Source organism: Podarcis pityusensis (genome assembly GCF_964106645.2).
Source record: "Podarcis pityusensis genome assembly, chromosome: 8".
Taxonomy (NCBI): domain Eukaryota; kingdom Metazoa; phylum Chordata; class Lepidosauria; order Squamata; family Lacertidae; genus Podarcis; species Podarcis pityusensis.
This window is the reverse complement of record NC_138033.1, coordinates 56,398,531-56,418,544: the sequence shown is the minus strand read 5'-3', so window position 1 is coordinate 56,418,544 and position 20,014 is coordinate 56,398,531. Positions and strand designations below refer to the sequence as shown.

The 20,014-nt window shown below is 43.6% G+C and overlaps 1 protein-coding gene and 1 long non-coding RNA gene across 12 annotated transcripts in view; one reads left to right on the top strand and one right to left on the bottom strand.

Moving 5' to 3' along the window:
- CHD9 (chromodomain helicase DNA binding protein 9) overlaps positions 1-7,196 on the bottom strand; it is an 81,507-nt gene extending 74,311 nt beyond the window's left edge. For 8 of the 9 annotated variants that reach the window (XM_081015346.1, XM_081015353.1, XM_081015352.1 and 5 more), the window contains exon 1: positions 7,092-7,195. The gene's annotated coding sequence lies outside the window, so the exon portion shown is untranslated. Of the gene's footprint in view, positions 1-5,155; positions 5,323-7,091 lie in introns of all 9 variants that reach the window. The other variant, XM_081015350.1, reaches the window with a different exon arrangement.
- A 144-nt stretch (positions 7,197-7,340) lies between these two features.
- Positions 7,341-17,728, top strand: LOC308482342. 3 transcript variants are annotated; one of them, XR_013989235.1, is made up of 3 exons: positions 7,341-7,605; positions 10,277-10,461; positions 11,375-13,675. It is a non-coding gene; the product is annotated as an uncharacterized lncRNA (long non-coding RNA). The 3 variants fall into 3 exon arrangements; XR_013989234.1 differs by lacking the exons at positions 7,341-7,605; positions 11,375-13,675 and adding exons at positions 7,684-7,820; positions 17,442-17,728; XR_013989236.1 differs by lacking the exon at positions 7,341-7,605 and adding an exon at positions 7,684-7,820.
- The last annotated feature ends 2,286 nt before the right edge of the window (positions 17,729-20,014 follow it).

Sequence of the window (20,014 nt, the reverse complement as noted above, 5' to 3'; positions counted from 1 at the left end):
TTTTTCAGAAACCAAGACAAGGGTTTCTATAACATTATACTTGCAAGCTTACTGGTAAAGAAAGATTGTTACCTTATTTGTTACTGAATGAAATATTGTTTGTAGCATTTCCAGAACAAAACAGAAAGGCTTGTAAAGTTGTCTACATATGGTGTTCTAAAACGTTAAGAGCCAGCTTCCTTCCTTTATTTCCACAAGTTGTGGCTAGAAGTTTTCATACAAACTTTTATTTTCTAGTAATTTTGGAAGGTTCTTACTTAGCATTCTAAATCCTGGATCTATCATGCTGAATGGGGTTTGAATGAGGTGTAGATTCCCCTCTGTGCAGCTCTATCAGAATGCTCCAGTGCACCTGGCTAGTGGGAAGCTTCTGCTGGCAGATAGAGGTATCCTCCAGAGCAGAGGTGGACCTGGCCAAGTGCAAAATCCGTTGGACCCAGAGCTAGCCCTCCTGTCATCATGTGACAGCAAAAGGCCCATCCCATCACCTTTCACTGTGCCAGTTTGGAAGCTGTTGTAGCAAAGAAACATTCTTCCTGATTCACTCATATTCTACTTATCTGGCAGTTAAGATAAACAGTAAGAGAGTCTACATTTTTTCCTAGTCAACTTTTCCCAAATTATGGGGGGGGGGGGAGGAACATGTCAATATTCAATTTATTGTGGAATAAAATGAATCACTGATGATGATTTTACAACTGGAATATTTGGGGGAAATTATAATTGGCCTTCATGGCATCTGCTGCGTGGGCAGTTTAGCCCTGTAATCCATTTGAGTTTTAAATCGTTTAGATATAGAATCCTAGACCTTGGGACCATGAGGATCATCTAGTTCAACCCCCTGCAATGCAAGAATTTTCTCCCAATGTGGGGCTTGAACCCATGACACTGAGATTAAGAGTCTCACACTCTACCAACTGAGCTATTCCTCATGTATGTTTCCTCCCTGTTACTTCCAAACCAGACACATTCACTCATTATATACTACATGCTAATTACATACAGGCTATAAAATCATTTTCTTACCACACTTAAATGTAAAGTTTCCAAGTGGAATAGGAGATGCATTTATTTAACATGTTGCTTATGGTATAATTAGTTACAATTTACATTTTAAGCCAGTGAGTACTGGTTCTTCAGGATGTTACCCCCAATGCAAAATTAGCTACAGAAAAGCTAAACAAGTTGGAGACTAATATTCTAACACACAATAAGAATGCTAGGTAAAGGTTTCCAATGGTTCAAATTATTTCCACCTACCAAGTATTTTTTCAAGTGCACATGAACTGACCATTAGCAAAGTATCCTAGAATTACTGCCACCAACAGAAAATTTAGGCTTCTGTTGTGGAAAGTCAGGGGAGATTTTAATCTGACTCCTGGATGGGGGGAAATGGCAGGCTCTACACTCACTTCAACTTTGATTCCAAAACCAAGTCAGTTGATAAACCCTTAAGAAATCACTCAGAATTCTTGTATTCAAACATCTGTCACTTGAGGGAAAAAAAGCTTTTTTAAAAAGAGGAAAACATAATGCAATCCAACTCCTAAGAGACTGAGAAATTGTTGGCACTCATCTGTCTTCTATACAATCTGACCCAAGGTCTAAAAAACAGATATGTTTTCTTAAGACCTTTTACAAAACAGGGATATAGAGATGGAAGTATTTCATAACAAGCAATGAAAGGAAAGCCATTGAAATTTTGTGTATTTAAAATAGCATGTGAGGTGTTCCTTACTTTACAAAACATGAACAGACTTTTATTACGAAGAACCCTTACATCAAAGGGCAGATTCCCTAAGGGTGCAATCCTAAGACTTGAACCTAAACATAATTACATCACAGAAATACAGTACTCCTTATATCAAGTTTTCTTTCCTCAATTTTTTCAGGTATCAGAAAAATAAATATTCTACAAACTCTGAGTTCAAGCAATAGCCTTCCCCTCCCAATTAGTGCTGTGGTGTAAACCACTGAGCCTCTTCTGCGGATCAGAAAGTCGGTGGTTTGAATCCCCATGACAGGGTGAGCTCCCGTTGCAAATTTGCAAATATAAATTAAAATAATGTTTTAAATCAACAACAACTACCCAAACCTGACCAACAAGAACCCATGAGCTTTCAGGTACAGTATGTTGATGATAGCTTGGCCTATTTATACAGTGGTACCTTGGGTTAAGAGTTAATTCGTTCTGGAGGTCCGTTCTTAAACTGAAACTGTTCTTAACCTGAAGCACCACTTTAGCTAATGGGGCCTCCAGCTGCTGCTGAGCTGCCGCTGCACGATTTCTGTTCTCATCCTGAAGCAAAGTTCTTAACCCGAAGTAATATTTCTGGGTTAGTGGAGTCTGTAACCTGAAGCGTATGTAACCCGAGGTACCACTGTATTAGAAATACTAGAGTAAGTCAGTTCCTTGTCTGCAGATGGAACTTCCAGGTTCACACTATATGGCAAACATAGGAATTCCTGTCTTGGCTACCACATTTTATTTGTTTGGAGAAAGCAGACACATAATGCTGCCCAAAAATCCTAGATTTCACTACTGCTTTCTATAGGCAGCTCTTATTTCTGTCCAGGGGGAGAAGAGAGTCTGAACTGAAAGCAGAGGCCAAGCAAAATATGTGAGTTTCAGTAAAGTCTATGGCAGATAGAGACACTTAAGTATTAGGGTTTCAGTTGACTATGGGCTAGTCGGGGGGTGGGGCAAGGGGGACTGAAGGGCAGGAGAAGAAACTAGCCTGCTCAAGCCCCTGACAGCTTATTGCAGGTATCTTGGAGAGGGCAGGAAATATGGAAAAGACATGTATTCCCTTTTCCACTCTACAAAACCCTACCACCTATATAGCAATGAAATGCTGAGGTTTGACTGAAAGAAAATCATCCACCCTTGAGAGACCTGAACTACAAGGTTCCTATTTGAGGTTCAATGGCACACTGAACAGAAGAACTCCTCTTATAGCACAGGGAGGCCCTTTAGTTGCAAGGTCTCACTTCTATGTTGATTAATAGCAATAAAGCAGTCTATTACACTATTTTGTACAAAAAAGCTACTGAACACAATATATATTTCAAAAATGTGTGAATCTGTCTAGTTTTCCTTTCTGTACCAAGCATTAATGTAACAACATGCAATATACACTACTGATAGTTCTTTCATTTATGAGATATCAATACAAATGGCAGGCCAATAGTCACAAACTAAGTTTCTAAACAGAGATTTTGTCAATGTGTATTTTCATTCCCTATTAATTTCATGAGAATGATCATTTCTGTACTTTCCACATATTTAAAATGAGAAAGAATATCAGTATCAATGTGGTTATTATTGGAAGCAGCTACATGCTGACCAGAAGGAAAATTCCAGTCCCTCTTCTGGATAAGATGTTCCTATGGATGCATCTGATTGAGATATTATTTGTGGTATTGTAACCACATGCAAAAGTTTAATCTACCGCTTAAAGAAAACATACAAGACATAGTGTCAGAAATATCAATGTTTAACTGTCCGTAAACCCTATAACCTAAGATAATTAAGAAAAAGACACGAGGCAACAGGTGGAGCTACAAAGCAGCAATACAAGAAGGTTCTTGGGAAAGATAAACATGACTGCCCTGGATTTTGAACCTCTAGAAAATTTATTCAATATTCACCAACCTTTCTCAAGGACAATCAACTTTCAGACTTTTCAAATATTGGCCAATAGATACCAGCCAACTACTTTTACTTTCACTACACTAATGCTACAGATGGAAAACCACTCACATTCCAAGCCCTTTAAATTTTGTCAGTATCTAGCACATGAGGATTACAGTCTGGAATCCCTACATTACTCCAATTAAATAACCTCCATCAACAGAAATGTCTATATGATGAAGAGTATATACCTCATCCTTTTATTTGGTCTACATAACAGACCTTTATCAAATGGCATAAGCAACTTCATTATCCCTGCTTCCTCATTAGCAGAAGACAGTGCCATCCAAACAGTTTACAGTATGTTATTACACTTTACTCCCACATACTCCCTCAACTTTTTATCTGATTAGATGATTCATGGAGCAGTGTGCTGCACCTGGGCCTGAATTCAAATTTCAGTTCAGAAATGCCAGGTTACACCGGCTTTCCCCATCTGTAAAAATAATGATCCAATCTTATCAGACTATGGTCATATTCAATAAAAATATGGTAAAGCACTGTTAAAGAATATATAAATTAACATGTTTTTACACGATTTTAGCCAAAAGTTATTATGCACTCATTTACCTGCACTACTTCTACCATCTAGTGCTAAAACAATTCCAGTACAATTCTCAAAATAAAAATGAGTACTGGGGCTGCTACTTTCATTCTGAGAAGTTTCTTCTAACTTTTTGTTAACATTCCCAACCACACTGGTCTCAACCCTACTTGCTACATTGTGATCCAATACTAAATTTCTACACTTCTGGTCCCCCCCCCCCCAACTGAAATCAACATGCATTTATCCCAACTTTCCAGCAAGCTGTAAGTAACTTTTCCACCTTTTGACCACCTTTCTATTACAATAGCACACTGGCTCTCAACAGGTGGCTCAGGGCTGGAGGTCCAATCTCAGGATGGTCCTGGCAGAGATGCCACTGCTGTTTTGTTTTGTGAAGAGAAGCAGCCTCCTCCTGCTTGGAGCATGCACTACTGAAAAGCTGTTCCTCCTTCAATTATTTGTCTGCAGGGAGAATACAGTGGGTGGAACAGCACACACTCAGAAGGAAAAGAGACGTAAGAGAGAGTGACCACTTTTAAGCTAAAATGTAACTCCATGGGTATATTTGGTAGCTGTGTCTCCCTCTGCAGCTCTACTGTCGCTTCGCACAGTGCAAGCCTGAGTGTGACACAATGTACATGCCCAAAGGGCTCTTCCCATTTGTTCTGACGCTGTATCCCCATATCCCTATGCTTGGCTCCAAGTCATGAGAGACAGGAGAATGGGGGTAGCAATAGCTGCATATCCCACCATGACTGGGCAGAGGCTCTCCAGGTGCTTGTCTCCTCCTTTGTACAATGACATCAAAGTGCTGGGTTGGCAAGGAAGAAGGTAGGTGAACAGGTCATGGAGCACAATGTGTAAAGTGAAGCTGCTTGGTGGCAGAGGATTCAAAAGCACAAGAAAAAGCACACCTTAAACACAGCATTTTCCTTAACATTCCATTTCCTCCTGGGGTGCATGGCTTCAACCCTTAAGCATGAGCTCTGCCCCTTTATCAGTCAGCCCCTCCTCTTGACTGCATGGGTTCTTGGAAGTGGGTCTTGTGTTAGAGACTGGAGTACCAGGTGACAACCAGTTCCTGACAAGCAGAAGATAGTAAATACATTTTATGGAGAAGAGTTGCCAATTTACCAGTAGTAGAAGGCAGCACCAAAGACCATGTGAGAGTATGTAAAATGCATATATGACTTTCTGATCTGGAGATATGACCAGTGGACAATGTTTGCCAACCAATGTAGCAGACAGCCAATTACATCCAAGGCCAACAGAGAAGTATACCTTGCTCTCAAACCTGTTGGAAAGTGGGGTGGTGATTAAAAAGCTACTTCAAACCACCCTAATGACCTCCTCACCATGCAAAACATATCCCTGCAGAAACATTAAAGTAGCCCATCTAGATCAGCACCTGTTTCCCAGTGGCTAATCAGATTCCTCCAAAAGGTCCACAAACAGGGCATTAAAGTAACAGCCCTCTCTCCCTCCCAGCAGCTGTGATTTAGTGGCATTCTACCTTTTAACTTGGACGTTCTGTGACACCCACTTCAGGGAAAAAAGCACCTCACCAAATTTGATGTGAAGCACATGCCCACCATTTACACCCCCTATGTGTACACACACACATATATATATATTGGGTGGGTGGTGATCTGTGCTCATTACTACCCTAGTTACAGGTAGGTAGCTGTAGTAGAAACAAAATTTAAAAAATCCTTCCAGTTGGTCTCTAAGGTGCAACTGGATATTTTTCTTTTGTCATTACTACCCTATACACTGGTATGAAGTGCCCTGATGGAACAGACCGGAGGCCTTATTTAGGCCTTATTTAGCCTTGCATCTAGTCCAGCACTCTGTTCTCATGGTGGCCACAGGAAGCCCACAAGCAGCACATAAGGGCAATAACATTTTCCAGCTCCTAATCCCCAGCAACTGGTATTCAGAGGGATACTGCTACAATAGCACTATATAGCACTATATAGGTATGCTGTAGGCAATATACACCTGACTATATATATATGGAGGTAAAGCCAGGGATAACTCAAAGAAGAATGGAGAGTCTGTGTGGCATAAGAGGGTTGCAATCATTGCTCATTAATCCCCCCCCCCCCTTCCAACAAGTAAAAGGACTTCCTTCCCTAAACAGTCTTGGGCTAAAAACTGGTGAAGGAAGAAAGCACTGAAGGCAGAAGGGGGTTGGTAGGAGAGAAGAGCAAAGAAAGGACGCGGGGAAAGAAAGAGGTGGAAGAGAGAGCGAGGGAAAGACAGCTAGAGAAGGTGTGACAGAGAGGCGGCGGCGGCAGCAGCAGCAGCAGCAAGGCCCAAGCTGCGCCTTTCCTCCTCCTCGTGTGAACGCGGAGTGGGAGCAGCAAGAGGGCTCAGGCTGGCCGCGTCGGTCCCTGGAGATGGATGAGGGTGAGGGTGTGCGTGTCGGAAGGGCAAGGCACGGCAGGCCCTCGGCTTCTCACGTACTCACCAAGCCCGCCAGGGCAGCCTCCCTCGCCCTCTCTCTCCCTTTTGCGCGCGCGCGCGTGTGAAAGAGGTGGCGTCTGAGGCGATGCCCCACGCCCGCCTCGGCTTGACAGCTCGACCCCGGCGGCGGCCACCGCCTGAGAGGACTCGCGGTCCTCCTCCTCCATGTGGTTAAGGGTGGCACAAGGGAGAAGGCGGTGGCGGCGGCAGCAGTGGGCGAGGAGGCGGCCACTCCCCTCTTCCTCAGGGAATCCCCCCGTTTCTCTCCCACCCCACCCCACCACCACCACCCACCCCGCCTAATTTTTCCCGCCCACCCGGGCTTTCTCCTTCCCTCAGCGCCTCCTTGCCTGAGGGAGGGCAAGAGAAGGAAGCGCTTACCCGGTGGCGGTGGCTGAGCCTGAGGAGGAGGGCGGGTGGCTGGCAGGCTGGCAAAGGCCCTGCCTGAGGCAAGGAGGTGGCGCGGCGGCGGCGGTGGCTGAGGGGAAAGGGGGGCGGGGCGCGACGCGGCGTGATTCGCTCCCTGCCCCCGCCCTCTCCCTGCTCACCCCGAGACTCCCCCGTCCCCTCCCCTTTCCCTTTCCCGTCGTCGCCCGCCAATAGCCTATTGGCGGAGCCGCCCTCGCCTCCCGCTCCCCCTCCCTCCCTCTCCTCTCTCCTCACGGACTCTCTCTCTCTCTAGTTCGCGCGCGCCTTCCCTCTCACTAGGGGAAGTGACAGGGGCAGAGAGGGAGAGGGAAGCCGCGCGCGCGCCGCCAACCGCCTGCTCCGCGACCCCAGCCAACCCGGGGAGGGGACTCTTAATTCTTCTTCTTCTTCTTTTTTCGGGGGAGGAGGGCTCGCGTGTATGTCTGTTGGCGGTTGGGAGGTGGTGGTTGGTTACGGGTGGTATAAGGTAAGAGAGGAGGGAGGTTGTATTTGCATATTTGTCACCCGCTCGCTGATTGGTCAGAAGGCAGGGTGAGCGGTGGAGTCAGTGGGTGGTTGGCAGCGGGGGAGAGTTGAAAAAGGGGAAGACTTTTGCCCGCCCTATTTTTTTGCGTGGGGGGAGTGGGCGGGGCAAAAGACTTGGCAAGAGAGGGGGCAGGAGAGGCTCAGGAAATCCTGCTGGTGCGGCTACTACTCAGAAATAATGCATTAATAATATAAATACAGTATAAGAAAAAATATTTTTATTAATATCATTTTAGGGAACATAGACATCTCCTGTGGGAGAAATGAGACTGGGTGGGGGTGCCTATATATGTATATATTTACATTCTGGCCACAGTAATTCATGCATTGGTTACTTGCATTATTTTTATTTGTTTATAAAAATTTTACACTGCCCTTCACCTGAGAATCACAGGGTAGTTTACAATATAAAAACACAAAAATACACAACATGGTAACAAACAAAAACGAAACTCTGTGGGGCTTCCCTTGTGCTTAGAATCATAGAATTGTTGAGTTCGATGGGACCTTGAGGGTCATCTAGTCCAACCCCCATTTTATTATTTTATTTTATTGTTTATACCCCACTCATCTGACTGGGTTGCCCCAGCTACTCTGGGCAGCTTCCAACATATATAAAAACAATAAAGAATTAAACATTAAAAAGAATTTGCCTATACAGTGGTACCTCGGGTTACATATGCTTCAGGTTACAGACTCCGCTAACCCAGAAATAGTACCTTGGGTTAAGAACTTTGCTTTAGGATGAGAACAGAAATTGTGCAGCGGCGGCACGGCGGCAGCAGGAGGCCCCATTAGCTAAAGTGGTGCTTCAGGTTAAGAACAGTTTCCTCTTAAGAACAGACCTCCGGAACGAATTAAGTACTTAACCCGAGATACCACTGTACTTCCTTCTGATGTCTTCTAAAGGTTGTATAGTTACTTATCTCCGGGGTCGCATAACTCCATACCCTCCAAAATTTCTCGCTGAAAATTATTTATTTATTTATTGATATCCTGCCCTCCTAAAAACAGTAAAATAATATAGCATTCTAAAATCAATTCATTATAAAATCAGTTCAAATCAAATTAATGGCAACCATTGGGCTAGAGTTCTGTGAGGATTACCAAAGGAGGGGGGTCAGGCTGTGCCTTGGCCAAAGGCCTGGTGGAACAGCTCTGTCTTGCAGGCCCTGCGGAAAAATGTCCTGCAGGGCCCTAGTCTCTTGTGACAGAGCGTTCCACCAGATCGGAGCCACAGCCAAAAAAGCCCTGGCTCTGGTTGAGGCCAGCCTAACCTCCTTGTGGCCTGGGACCTCCAATATGTTTTTGTTTGAAGACCGTAAGGTCCTCCATGGGACATACCAGGAGAGGCAGTCCCGTAGGTACGAGGGTCCTAGGCTGTATAGGGCTTTAAAGGTTAAAACCAGCACCTTAAACCTGATCCTGTACTCCATCAGGAGCCAGTGCAGCTGGTATAGCACTGGGTGAATGTGATCCTGCAGCGAGGATCCCATAAGGAGTCTCGCCGTGGCATTTTGTACCCACTGGAGTTTCTGGGTCAGTCTCAAGGACAGCCCCACGTCGAGTGAGTTACAATAATCCAGTCTGGAGGTGACCGTCGCGTGGATCACAGTGGCTAGGTCAGGGCGAGAGAGGTAAGGAGCCAACTGCTTAGCTTGGCGGAGATGGAAAAATGCCGCCTTTGTTATAGCTGCAATCTGCATCTCCATGGAAAGGGAGGTGTCGAAAATTACACGCAAACTCTTAACAGACGGTGCTGGCACTAATTGCGCCCCTGCAAGAGATGGGAGTTGCCCCCCCATCCAATATCAGCCCGACCCAGCCAAAATAGATACATCCTAAGGAAAAGTGGGACATCCCAGGATCAAATCAGAAACTGGGATGGCTTCTGTAAATCCGGGACTGTCCCTGGAAAATAGGAACACTTGGAGGGTCTGGAACTGATCTATCTTCCTCCATGAAATCGCCTAATTCCCTTTTATAAGACAATGAAGAGCTAATGAGAACGATACAAATAAAGTCTCAAATGGAAGTGTAAGCGAGGCCAGAACTACAGTATTTATAATCAGCTATGTATGTGTGTGTTCTAGCGTTGGTTGAGAGCTTCAGATGGGAAACTATACAGGCGTGCTATGGCGAAATTGTACTATGCTGGTGGAGAGATCAGGCTCTGGTTGCCTGTGGCTCCCTCTAGCAGACACTTGGCAGCCCTGCTGCTCGCTCCCTCCCTGCTTCCTGACAAACACACCAACAACAGCATTCCTTCTTTTTCTCATACTGACACAGACTACAGTTCCTGCTGCCTTATTAGCTATGGTGGATGCTCTTCCTCTCGCAGGATGCATTTCCAGCTGTGGCAGCTTAGTGGGAGGGCGAGTAAAGAGATCACCTTCTCTAGGTTCTCTCTTGAAGGGAAATATGTTGATCTTCTGCATGTGCAGAAGGGTTTGAGGGGAGATAGCTGTAGCCTTCTCATCTCCCTGTTATGCAATTGCCCCTCACTTTAAAACAACAACAATAATAAAAAGGCCTGCCTTTCATGTTAGCAATCTTATTACAGAGTTTTGCATACTTATCTAACGTCCTTTCTTGCTTTATTAATAAAACAGCAGCTGTCATGCCCCAGCTAACGGCCTTCAATTTAGAAGGTCAGTCTACAAATCAGACGTTGCTGGGCCTGTCACCCCTATCCATTCTGACCAGGGCTGATGGAAGTTGGAGTCCAACGCCATCTGGAGGAGCACAGACTCAAAGGAAAAAATGATAAACCTGGAAATGAACGAGACCTTCATCAGTAAGTTCAGAATATCTGAAATATCTAACCTGTCAGCCTTCATTTGTCTTAGCCTAATGTGGGAATTTTATTTTTATGAGATGCTCAGAATTCTGTCGGACACTTGAAGCCTCAAATCAACAATTCTCAGGGTCCTCTGGGAAGGTGACAAGACAGTTGAACCACTTTAAGTTGGTAGTGAGGATATGCTCTTACAGCCCGATTCTAAATATGTGTACTCTGAAGCCCCATTGACCAGTGGGTCGTGATTTCCAATAAATATGGTTAAGATTGCAGTGCTACTGCAGCCATGTGCTTGCATACCATGGAATCAACCCAACTGAACTTAGCTTGGAATAAAAATGTTTGCAACCTGCCTAATTGTATTTGAATGAATGAGTTTTAATGTGTAACCTGTGAGCCACCTGACATTTAATATGCACATTTTTACATGCCGTACAAAGACATGAAGGTGGGCAGATCAATCCCTGAGTAACAATCCCTGAAAAGGACTGCAGTTTTACATGTGTTTACCTGGGAGTAAGTCTCAGTGAACTCGGTGGGGCTTACTTTCCAGCAGACATGCATTTGGTTGTACTTCATGGCTGCACCAAACCAGACTTGGTAATTACGTTAAACTTAATTAGACTTACCAGTAAGTCACCCTACACGGTTTCATTCTATGTGTACTTACTAGGAAGTAAGCCCTATTGAGCTCAATGGGACTTACTTACAAGTAACAAATAGGATTGTGCTGCAATACACAACAAGCTTGGCAAAAAAAACCACTGGCACCTCCCAATCTGAAACTAATTTATTTGGAAGTAAAGCTCAATTAACTTAATTAGAGCTTATTTCCACATAATTGAGCTGCCAGAATGAAAAATAAATGGTTTAGCTAACATGCAAAATACTGTTTGTGATTTCTTGTAAGAACGGATGCCCTCATCATCTGGCAAAGGAGATGACTGTGCAGAAGTACCTCCAAAGTGCACATTCTCTCACTGGTTTGAGAAACCCAGGAAGGTTGGATGCACAATGGACATGATTCATGCCCAGATAGGAAGCTTAAGCATCCATTGTGGTCTTCTATTGCACTACAAGGTGGGGGGTGCCATCATTATTACATTGATACTCTACCTTTCTTCCGAGGAGCTCAAGGTGGTGTACTTGGTTCTCCATTTTTATCCTCGCAACAACCCTGTGAGGTAGGTTAGGCCTTCTTATTTTGAACCAGCATTTGGAACGGTCTTCCACATCAGCACAGGGTCCCTGTGTAAGTTATCCAGGTCCTAGTGGTTCCCCTGTCCCTTGATCTCCCCCCATTTCTAAGCCCTATGTGATATTTGTCTTCCGACCATGTATTCTGTGAAGGACAAGGCATGTATAAATCAGCAAAGTTACAGTTCCTTGGTTGTAAGGAAACCCCTAGTCTCTTTGTTAGAGAAGACAGGCTTACAGTGAGGGGGGAAAGTATTTGATCCGCTGCTAAATTTGCCCATTTGCCCTCTGACAAGGAAATGACCTGTCCATAATTTTAATGGTAGGTTTATTGTAGCTGTGAGAGACAACAGGAAAAACCCCAGAATCTCCGAAGACAAAAGTCAGAGATTGATGTGCATTATAATGAGTGAAATAAGTATTTGATCCCCTATCAACCAGCCAGATGTCAGGCTACCTGGTATCTTCACTGTATGTAAGGAGCTGAGATTAGAAGCACCTGCTGTAAGGGAGAGGTCTTACCTGTAATCCCAGCTCGTTACTGTACAGGCCAATGCTACCTATGCTTACTAAGAAGTAAGTCCTCCAAAGTCCAGGGGGATTTTCTGCCAAGAAAATGTGCACAAGATTGCAGTATTAATAACTCAATTTATAGCATGGCTGCTGTGTAGGTAAATGAGAGAGAGATTGCATAACAATCTGATGCCTAAAAGAGCTGCAGGATGTATTAGTAATACACTTTCTCTACTAGTCCCTGGTTCATTCTGCTGATGTTTCAGTGTTGTTTGCAGAGATTAATTCATGTTGCTTGCAGCTAAAAAGCTGCCTTGGTGTTATGTTGGAGGAAGGTGCTTCAACAGGAACTGATGAAGGTGCTGGCAGTGACTGCATCGTGGGGAGGGGAACACCTCCTCCCCCAGAAAATCCTACTTTAAACTGCTTGTCACTTTTTTCTGCTCAGTGTGGTGTTAGTAGTTAAGAATAGGACTTTTGGGAGAGCTTCAAGTTGGGTGAGGGGCAGATAGGGATCTGCAACCTGCTACAGAACCAGAGTTTGCCTAGCACAAATAAACCCAGGGGGACGGGGGACGGAACGGGATGGGGAGGTGTGTGTGTGTGTGTGTGTGTGTGTGTGTATATTCCAGTGCAGTGCAACTTATGACAGTGAGAGGTCTGGAGACCGTAAGCTAAAATGGAGACCACATGCTGAAACTCTGCCAGGAGGCAAAACTTAACTGGGGAATTTTCCAAAGGAAAATCCAAACCTTATTTGAGGGGGTGGGGATGGGAAAGACTGTTCCTTATCCTTGATACCAGCAAGCAAAGAATCTCCCAAAGAAACAACAGAATTCTGTGTAGGTTTGTCATATGTCCTCTTTTTGCAGGACACATCCTCTTTTTCATGGGTAGATTCATCATAGTGATCCATAGTTAAAAGTAGAAGTTGGCAAATGTGCCCTCTTTTTTCCTCTTCAAAAATATGGCAGCCCCAATTCCTTGTCTATAGTTTTGTTAGTGATTTACTGGTTATCGGATATCCCTGTATTATGCCAACTGGACAGGGATAGGATCTCAAATATCTTTGTGCCAGAGGAACAAAATATTACATAGTGGATTTACAGTAGTGTATTGATACTGTTGTGCCAGCATAACTCCTATGACAGTAGATCAGCACCAGTGCAAGGGGCAAAACTGGGTGGAGTTGGGAGTATAGAGGAGGATGAAGAGGACTGGAAATGTTACGGTGTGGATTCCTGTAGAAGATTGGAGGTCAGTCCTGTCCCCAGTGCCAGGAAAAAAAGAGACTTCATGCAGCACATAGTTAAACTGTGGAACTCTCTCCCACAGGAGGCAGTGATGGCCACCAACTTGGATGGCTTTAACAGAGGATTGGACAAATTCATGGACGAAAAGGCTATCAATAGCTACCAGCCATGATGACTATGCTGTGCCTCCACAGCTGGAGTCAGTAATGTTTTTGAATCCCAGTTGCCAGAAATCACAGGAAGGGCGAATGCTATATAAATAATAAATAATAAATAATTTGTTATTATTAAATAAATAATAAATTATTATTATTGTTGTTGTTGTTGTTCCTGGGTGGTACTTGTAGGTTTCTCCACAAGCATCTAGTTGGCCACTGTGAGAACAGGATGCTGGACTAAAGAGCCAGCTGGACCAGACCAATGGCCCCTCATGTTCTTATGACTAAGTAAAAACAGTCCCATTGTAGTGGATGGGAAACCCCAGTTGACTGCCCTTCACTTCCTCTGTCTCACAGCCAGATCAGAAGATAGGATTCTGACTAGAGAGCCAATCATGGCACACCAACAGGGGCATATAAGCTCCAGCCAAGAACAAAGCTCATACAACAACACACACAACATGGGGCAACATCACTTTGTCCCCGTATTTGTAAACCTGGACACACATGTGGACTTTGCTGAAGGAGAACTTGATAAAAACGCACTTTGTCCAAAGGGAACACTTTGCACAATCGTCCAACAGCCAAGGCTAGCAGCAGAAACAGGAAGGTTCTCAGAGTACGCACAGGTAACCTGCTTCAGGACTTCTGGCACAAACACCCACCTCAGTTCCACTGCAACAGGTGGGGTTGCAGGGAGAAGTTGCCCCTTTCAGGTAAACAATGGGAGAACCTCACCAGAGAAGAGGAGCTCACATCTCAAAAGCATGACTCCAGCTTCACAATTGAGGATGAACAGCACTCAAGTACTCACAGCCACACCTCCCCTGTGAAATATGCGAAAATCATGTGTATTGAGCGCTAAGCAAATTGCTGTGTCTCCCACGCAGAGGAAATTCTATTTTTACTTTATTTCTGTGCAGAATTTTTTAATCCCACTCTTTAGCCAAAAAAAGAAAGGTTCCCAGAGCAGCTTACAAATAACTAAAACAGGCAATCCGTGGCCTCAGGTTTGCAATCTAAAAATAAAAGGACTCAAAAGGAAAATGGAGTGGGAAGGAGGAGGAAATAAGCAAAATTAGGTTCAAGCTCTTAGCTACAAGTTGTTATCATAGTCCGCTGGGATGGGGGGAAATCAAGGAGAATCAGACTTCCGGAGTTGGGAGGGATCCCAAAGGGTCATTTAGTCCAGTGTCCTCCAATGCAGGCAAAAGTTGCTGGCCTCTCAGCTGTGTTGATGGAGAGGCTCTGGGCCTTCCTTCCCATGATACAGCCTGATGTAATGGCTGCAGCCACGTTTTGCATAAAGGCCACAGACTCTTCAGTGCAGATGACTCTTCATCCAGCACTTGGAAAGGTAATTGAGAGAACAGCTAGTTCTATTTGTGGACACTGAACTTCCCATTCAACTGCTTGCTTAGTGCTGTCTAAACTCTTAGGATAGTTTACACCAACCCGGTGTCCTCCAGATGCTTTAGTCTGAAACTTCCATCAGAGCCAGTGTGGTGTAGTGGTTAGGAGCGGTAGTCTCATAATCTGGGGAACCAGGTTCGCGTCCCCGCTCCTCCGCATGCAGCTGCTGGGTGACCTTGGACTAGTCACACTTCTCTGAAGTCTCTCAGCCCCTCTCACCTCACAGAGTGTTTGTTGTGGGGGAGGAAGGGAAAGGAGAATGTCAGCCGCTTTGAGACTCCTTAGGGTAGTGATAAAGTGGGATATCAAATCCAAACTCCTCCTCCTCCTCCAGCTCTAGCCAGAGTAGCCATTTTCTGCAATGTACTGAATTTTAGATATGTTATCCTCAGTGATATAAAAAGTCACCTGGTGTCATTGTGATATCAGATGGCTGACAGGTGGGTGCCAAACCTGGCCAGATCCAGTTGCCCACTCCTGTTTGATCAGACGCTGCCAGTTCAAACCCCATGAGTGCATATGTGAAATTAAGGGATTTTTGCCCCAACTTTACACTTCTTTTCGTTGAATTGCATTTGCCATTTTACTGCTCATTCACTCATCCCCCTTGGCCCTGGAATGTGGCAAGAGCCCAGTTGCCTCTTTCTGTGGGGGGGGGGGGAGAGAATGCCTCTTAAGATGGTGCCATTTTAAAAAGCACATGTGTTTTTAAAAAATCTGTTGACCAGTTAATTGAGATAACACTTAAAACACATCATAATACTTCCAGTCATTGGGCTGATTAATTCACTCACTGTGTAGCCCATAAATAAAGTCTGATTGAGTTCAATGAGGTTTACTCCCAAGTAAATTGGTGTAGGATTGTAACCTAAAGTAATTATCTAAATTATCTCGGTCCAGGAGACTAGCATAATTAGCCAAAGGTGGTTTCCCTATCCATACTTAATTTGGGGTAAGCCCCATTCAACGTTGTAGGATTCACTTCAAAGTTAGCCGACTCACATTACAAGAACTCATTTTCCTTTTGTTTCAGTTTTCATTTTCTTTTGTTTTTGGACCAATAAGCATACGGTTCTTTTGCTTATCAGTCCCAAACTTGAATTTTTTTTCATTTTGCGGTAATTGTTCCATGAATCACAGAAAATATGGCTCAAACCAGGCAGGAAATAATTTAGCACAGAGCCAGTTCAGGAATGTTTTTGCTTCCTGAAGCGTAAATACTGAGGAGCAGATTATATGGATTTAATTCAATTGTCTGGACTGAAATGAGATCACTTCTGGTGTAACACTCAAATGCATGCATATCATGGGCTTAGCAACTTTATACACAAAAAGTCATTGTTTTGGATGGTGAGGATACCTAGACAGAGTTTCCATTTTGTATCTCATGCAAGGGTGGGAGAGAAGTTCAGTTTGTTTGTTGTTTGTTTTGCCCTTTATCAAAAGATCTCAGGGAGGTGTACAACATTAAAAACGTACTTTATGGAACATAATAATAAAAACATAAAATAAAGAATAGTAATAACATAATAAAAAATAATAACAGACCCCCCCCCATTTTTAACAGGCCATAGATTACTTAATGGCTAGCCTCTTTGGGGAAAGCATTCCATATATGGGGAACCACAATAGAAAATTCTCGTGCTGTTGTCACTGTCCAAACCTCTCAGGGAGAGGGGGCATAGAGCAGGGCCTCACATTACATAAAACTGAGTTCACCTATTCATATTTCTGAAACAATATGAGATTTAAAACATGGCCATCCTTCGAAATTGCACACTTTTCTGAATTTTGTGATGCAATTCTTGAACCAAACAATTTTTACGAAAGTTCATATATGGGTGAAAATATGCATAAAATATATACGCTAGTGAAAACAACATGCAAAATGCATTATATGTATTAGGAGAAACTGCAAGAAAAATCTGCATATTATTTAAAACTACAAACAAAAAAGTGTTAGGAGAAATTCACATTAAGATGCTGAAGAATTTTAATAAGGTTTTTTTTTAAAGCAAACTGCAGCAGAAATACGGAGAGCTGAATTTAAGATTCGATAAATGTAAAACTGAGAGGACCAAAAAGGGCAGATCCTTTCACCCCTAGTTTCATGAACCTTAAATACAACATCACATTCCGACCTGGTTAGGGATGGGCAACCCATGGCCATTTAGCTTCCTAGAAACATAGAATTGTATAGTTGGAAGGGACCCCAAGATTCATCTAGTTTGGTTGACCTTTGCCTCATAATCTTCCTGCACTGATTCTTGGGACAGCAAGTTCAAAAGACCAGGATTGGCAGGTGGGGTGGGAAACTAGGTGTTCAAACAAAAGCAAACTTTAAATGTTTACTATCCGGTGCTTTGCATATATATATTATAACGTGCTCCAAACTTTTTCAGTGTGAGAGCCGCATTGCCTCATGGGTAACCTTCCCTTCCAGGGTGAACGAATGGGAGGAGACACATGCCAATGGTGGGCAGGTCCAGAGGCAAAAGTGGGCGGAGCAACAGTAGTGACACCTTCCTTTGTACAGTAGGCTACAGTCCAGCCATGCAAAAGTCAAGAAGTTTCTATCCACACACCTCTCCATCCTGGGAAACAAGATGCATTGTTACATGCTTTTAAATCTCTTTTAATATTTTTTACTTTTGTATGTTTAAAAATATGGTTGTGATTTTTTCTCGAGGCACATTTATTTATTGTGTTGTATTTATTGTATTTATTTCATTAAAAAAATATACACTGCTTGATTATAAATAAATAAATAAATAAATGCTCCTTGAGGGTACATTTGTTTTTTGAATGGCTTTAAAAATGGTTTGGGCAAATTCACTGAGGGCCAGATTTAGGTTTGATGAGGCCCTAAGCTACTGAAGGTAATGGGGCCCTTTATATGTCCAGCAGTCCTTTGTCAACAACAAATTGTCACTGTTTTTTGTGTTGAAAGTATGCTATATGGTAATTTATGGAACTAATAGGTATCTAAAGCCATTTGCACATACCAAAATATGTATTTTATCAAAGTAATTGTTGAACTGAAATACGATTAAGAAGTATATTACTTTGTTGCTTAGTCGTGTACGACTCTTTGTGACCCCATGGACCAGAGCACGCCAGGCACTCCTGTCTTCCACTGCGTCCCGCAGTTTGGTCAAACTCATGCTGGTAATTTCAAGAACACTGTCCAACCATCTCATCCTCTGTCGTCCCCTTCTCCTTGTGCCTTCAATCTTTCCCAACACCAGGGTCTTTCCCAGGGAGTCTTCTCTTCTCATGAGGTGGTCAAAGTATTGGAGCCTCAGCTTCAGGACCTGGCCTTCCAGATCTTATCCCATCTTATCCTTGCAAAAACCCCGTGGGAGATAATTCAGACTAAGCGTAAGGGTCTTTTCCAGGGAGTCTTCTCTTCTCACGAGGTGGCCAAAGTATTGGAGCCTCAGCTTTGTTAATAGTGAAATACAATTAAGAAGAAGAATATTAATAATAGTGAAATAATTATTAAGCTCCAATTTTATGCAGGTTTTATTTTATTTGTTTTTTATCTTTTGGAAATGTACATCCAGGTGTTTTTTTTCCTTTCAATTTTTGGGCCCCCCCCAAGAGAGTGGGGCCCTAAGCTATAGCTTGTTTAGCTGATACGTAAATCTGGCACTGCTTCTATGGCTAGATGGGCTCAGGGTTCCCCGGCACAAGAGTAGTGGCACCAGTGTAAGTGGCACCAATAGGACCATGTTGCACTAATGTCACCTTGCTCTTTCACACATGACACAGCCACCAACCAGGTATGTATACTTGCTGTTCAGCTAATCCTGGTTGCCAGCCCAATATATCTACGTATAGGATACATGCTAACTCCTATTTATCTCGTTCACAATTTATATTTTAAATACAACAGCCAGTCTTCAATGTACTGTCCATGTAAAAATGTGAAACGACCCGCAATTGTAAGTTAACTGTTGCTAATGCCATCGTTGGTCAAAACTTGTTTACTGTATGAAATGTAGAAAGTGGGATTCCCCCCTGGTTTCGGCTTGAACAAAGCTATAGCACAAGCCCATCGTGTTCCATGGAGAAGCTGTGATGTCTGTCTGCCTCAAAATGAAACCAAGTCTAGTTTGCTGGAAAAGCTCTCAGCTCTGAGGTCTTGATGCCCCCTTGTGGTATGTCTGTATATTTTAAAAACCTGGCATGACATTCTTCACTGACCTCTGCACATTTCCCTTGCACAATACGATGGAAATTTCCTTATTATCAGAATGCCTTTAAAGTATACTTTGGACCAGTGCAAGCACTTGGCTGTCAGAAGTTTGTTACTATTTGCACAGCGCACATTTCAAGGGGAGAAGCTGCTGTTAGCTGCCAAGGCATTCCTACAGTTCATGATTTGCACTTGCACAAGTAATCTGGAAAGGAAGTCTTCTAGAACCAGCCTACTCTGGATCCTTGCATTCTGACTTGAACTCAGCAAAGACTTGTGCAGTCAAGCAAGCAAAGTAGTTTCTTGCATCTGAGGAATCCAAACTAAAATGGAGTAGTTCTGATATCAGAGCTGACAGGCACATTTCAGCCAAGACACATTCAGGGCTGGGCCAGGGAGAGGTGTGATGTATAGGGAGACTTCCGAGGACCAGATATAAAGGCCTGAAGGTCCACAGTTGTCCTCCGGGCTTAAGGTTGCCCACCTCTGCTGTAGACACTTTGGAGCTAGACGGTCCAACTTGCTAAAACTTCCTACAAGTCCTTTAGTAAACTTCCTTTGCCTCTGAATTCTCACATGTTGAAATCAAAGAAATCCTGTTCTCAAGAGCAGGGATGGGAAACTTGTGCCCCTGGACTACATATCCCATTATCCTTGGTCACTGGTCATCCTTGTAGGGGCGGATAGAAGTTGGGGTTGAACAACATTTGGAGTGCCACCAGTTCCCCATACCTCTTTGGGGTTAGTCAAAACAACACAGGTGCACATTGGCACAGGAAGAAACAGTAATCTGAATTGCAGTCCGGCCTAATTTA